We start from the raw sequence: 4732 nt of genomic DNA on the forward strand, positions 1-4732 counted from the left end.
TTCTGAAAAGAAAACAAACAATATTTACTGAAACGATACTATCTGACAAAATGTTACGCCGAGACAAGCAGTTTCTATGCTTTGGATTTATTCTGCCATGTAATAAATCACTGGAAAATGAAGTAGAGTTGAGATATAATCTTGCAGAGACTAATATTATACTGTATTTTACACACACACACACACAAAAAGCTAATAAAATGACTGAACAAGATAAGATGTTCAAGTTCACCATTTTAATGTCTTCAGAGAAGATGAATGTATCACTCTCTGTCTGTACACAGGGTATTTTGTATGTTAATCTAAACGCAGCCATCCTGCCGGTGATAATCTACATATTGTAAACTCTGATGGATGTTGCACAATAAACAAATTCAGTTTTCACGGGAATTAAAAGGGAGGTAGGAAGATATCAGGTAAAAGAACGAAAATATGATCTGAGACGTGAGTTTTCAATATCAGTACATCACAGTATTTTCAGCCAGTGTCTGACTGCATATTTTATCACAGTAGGTAGCTTTAAAAATTATTTATGAGACTTGCAGAACACTTAGTGTACCAAAGAAAGGACAAATCACTTCTGCTCAGTATATGGTTATGCTAAAATCTCACTCATCTGTAGCAAGTTAAAGGAAAAGCTTCTCCTGTTTTCTTTTTGAGGAAAGCAGCATGACTGTGATAGCAACCAGTGTCAGGCATTTAGTAGCTCAGCACACTCACCCGTGCACACTAACAGGGAAGAGAAATAGTTTTCTCTTCCAGCTCTATGGATAAAGGTGGCGGCAATACAAACTATGCCAGCCTGCAGTGGAAGCTGCTTCTAGCAGCCTCTTGATGGCTCTTTGCTTGACCAAATAAAAAATGTGGGAATGTGCAATCATCAATTTTATGAGTCTTAGTTTGAAAGGAACTTTTATTTCTACCTTAGGTTACTTTGTTGAGATCTTTGACTATTGCTAATAAACTCTGAGGATTAGATTTGATTGTAGCCTGAAGACTGAAGCAGACTCTGTTCCATTACATTAATCAGGAAAATCTGAATACTGATCCAAGTGACAAAGTCAAACCAATTCTCATGCTGGTGCCAAAAATATATTGTTCGAGTAAACATACATCCTGCAAAGCAGTTATAGAAATGCATTGAGAGGTGCTGGGCTTACAAGACACCATGTTACTTCCTTCAGTCCCTGGAAGCACGGAGGCTGCAGAGGACTTTGTTGGCACTGTACCTGGTTGGTGTTCCAAGCTCTGCATGGAACTGGAGGTTCTCCCTTCTTCGGACAGTGTGGTGAGAGCTGCCTCCAACATTACTCATATTATTTCTTTCATGCTCTTAACAGTAAAAAATTTGTCAGCTGAGGAAAAGAAGCCAGGAAAAAAATCACATCACTGTATTATTAGAGAATAATATTTAATCTTCGTGCTTTCCCAACATTTACTATCACTCTTTCAATCTTGCTCCATCAACCATAGATGTCTACTGCACGCATTTACCAATTCCTTTTTTGCTGTGTGCCATGTGAGGGCAATAAACTCTTACTTGGCCCTCTTCACATGAAGTTTTCTGGTGATTTTTTTCACATGAAAAATAAAAAATAAAAAAAATCAGAGTGACTGGGAAGCATGTTGGGTCATTATAAGGGAAATAAGGTGCCATGCCTCCAAGTGGAAAAGGTTTCCTTTCTGAATGTTGCAAAAAGCAATAAAAACTTCTTATGTACTGACTTGTTAGATTACAGCATGTCTACATTTGAGAATGTTTTTAGAAGACATAAGGTCATTTAGACACTAGAAATGGCATAAATATAGAAACGGCACAACAGTATGGTAATTCATTTTTAAACAGTGAAATAAAAGACCCTAAATGTACAGTGGTGGCAAATAAGATCATGTACATTTGAAAAAAGCAAGGCTGCTTTGCTGCTTCCTCCAACATGAAACCTTTCATGTTGTTAATTTGTCCTGTTCTGCCAGAACTGAGGACACAGGGAGAAAGAAAGACAAAATAATGCTTGCGAGGTTTTGCTCTGTCAGAATTCAACTTCAGCTTTAGTAATGCAGTCTCCCATTTATTTCTGCTTTATTTATTTTCTCTAACAATAGATTGGCTCTGAGTATAGCAAGTTTTCACTGGCTTCTACTTAAGCATGTCCTAAGCTGCCCATAATATCTATAGGACCTTTTTACATCTCCTGCCTCTGCTGTAAGAAACTGTGATAATTTGGTCACAGAACTAAGCCACTGTCACAGGTAAGAAATGGAAGGATGCCTTCAGATGCCATCTCCTCTTGCCACTAGGCCAGGATTAACTAGCTCTAGCTGTTAGTGTTACCCACAGCTGTTAATGAAGTGAACAGCATTGCCAGCCACTGACCTGAAGGGATGAGCAGTGTTGGAGCCTCACACTGTTGGGCTGGGGAAACCTTGTCAGAGGCTGAACAGCCTTGCTTGTCTAGTGTGGATCAGCTTTTTATGACCTGCTTCGTTTCCACAGGCTTTGGCAAGAAGGGCTTGTGATAACAGTAATCTTCTGATTTCGTTCATCTTCCAGTGCAGCAGTAGGACTAGCAGAACAAATCTGTGATCATGTTGGATTTGTCTTTCTTTGACTAATGCCTAGGCCAGCCATATCCACTCCACAGTTCACAGGCCACACAAGGCCAGCCCGGACCATGCTGTGACTGCCCCATGCCCTGTGCCATCACAGCAGTAAATCTGCCCCACCAAGTTCAGAGAAATGCAAGTGGCATGACATGTCTTTTAAAAGGGACAGAATGAAACATTAGCAGTTAAAACAGCTCAGCAGGGAACCCGAGATAGGATTAGCTTCTCTGAAAGTGCAGTACTAACTTTGAGCCAGACAATAAGATAGCTTCCTATTATTTTATTAAAGTAAACCCAACTGTAGCAGGCTCAAGGGAGATGAAATAAAATCTACCCATAAATAATTGCTTGTAGCCATTTGTCTTAGTCCCCTTGAACTTGTTACTGCAGTCAAGTTTGCTGTAGCAAACTAACAAAACATAATCTTTTGTTGCCTGTGTAAGAGAGCAGCATCAACACATCCACTTGGTACTGCTTATATTTCCCCCTGGAGTTACAAGAATTCATTTTTCTAATTTCAGTGAGTAATGGGATTTTACAGAGGACTTCGTGTGATTGCTGGTGAACTGTATCAAGAGATGTTTGTAGTAAAGAATTTTCAATGTTTTGCATCAATACAAAGATTTTATTGTATCTTATGTGCACATTAGGCACCTCTGTTTTCACAAGAACAGTCTAGCATGTACATTTTTCAATATGGTTTTGCTCACAGTGCCCTTCAAGTAAGTGAACCATCCTGCTCTAACTATTCAGCACAGCAAATTGGCTGGATGAGCAAACCCAGCTCCTGGCACACTGCAGAGGTTCCTTCCCATTCAGCCCTGGGCCAGATGTGTGTAGGCTGCAGGTTGTGAAATGGTGTTGCAACTTGTAAGTCTTTGAAGTGAGTCCAATTACTCCATTACCATTCTTGCCTCAAATTGCTCCCCATCATATATCCCTGATCCTCAGCATATTTTAACTGCACTTAAGGCTAAAAATAATATAGGAAGAATGTCACATAACACTAATGATTTTTCTAAATAATCAGTGATAATGTGATAAGAGCTTATGAAAGGGAAATGTTTATGGATTATGTGACTGTATTGATGTACTAATTACATATCCCATTCGATAAGTGCTTTAGTGTGTTCTTACTTGACTTTCATAAACACTGCCAGGGGATATAGCATCAGATGTTATCACTGCAACAGAAGAAACAAAAATTGCTTCCATAGACTTGTCTCCTGAGGAAATAAAATTAGCTGGAATTTAGTAAATTAGTAAATACTTTACCTGTATACTTGTTTGTGTGAATCTGAAACTTGGGGAGCTTTGCAAACAAATATTAACAATCAAGTAAACAAATAAAAGACCATTGGAAATACATAATTTTAATTTCTTTTCAGAAAAACAGTAGGCTTCCTCTTGCATGTTGCAGAAGAATTCTATAAAACTGGTTCCCTGAAAATGGATAAAATGTGATTAATCTGGAGAGAAAAGAAGGGGGAAGGGGAAAGGGAAAGAAAGGGAAAGGGAAGGGAAAGGAAGGGAAAGGAAGGGAAGGAAAGGGAAAGGGAAGGAAGGAAAGAGAAGAAAAAGGGAAGGGGAAAGGGAAAGGGAAAGACCCAGCTGCCGGACATTTCAATTAATACAAACACCCAAAGACAAATGATTATTTAGAAATATTCTCAATTAGTATAATATACATTAGAAAAATCAAGCAAACATTCTCTTGAATATGAAAATGCAGGTTTCCTGCTATTTCAGAGCAGGGTAACATGGCTGTAGCAGTAGGGACGTATTTACAGAGCATTTGTGAAGGACTTTCCCAGCAGGTGTAGGTGCATGCAGCACCCCCTTCAAGCAGAGCCTGCTGGCAGAGGGCCTTCTGAGCTCCTTGGGCTGCAGTCACCTCCACTAGAACACCTGTTGTTTGGTCACACATAGAGCTGTACAAGCTTTAGATGAATGCAGGGATGGATCCTGAGGCACAACACATTAGCATCCTGTAATCAGTATGACAATATATGGAATATTCTCATGTAAAATGTCAGCTCCTTTAATCTCGTGCCATCAAGGAAGTTTAGCTAATTATTCCCACCAAATGGATGAAAATGAGTACTTACTTAAAAGCCTAAAAGCCACG

Source organism: Meleagris gallopavo, chromosome 1 (assembly GCF_000146605.3).
Source record: "Meleagris gallopavo isolate NT-WF06-2002-E0010 breed Aviagen turkey brand Nicholas breeding stock chromosome 1, Turkey_5.1, whole genome shotgun sequence".
NCBI classification, from domain to species: Eukaryota; Metazoa; Chordata; class Aves; order Galliformes; family Phasianidae; genus Meleagris; species Meleagris gallopavo.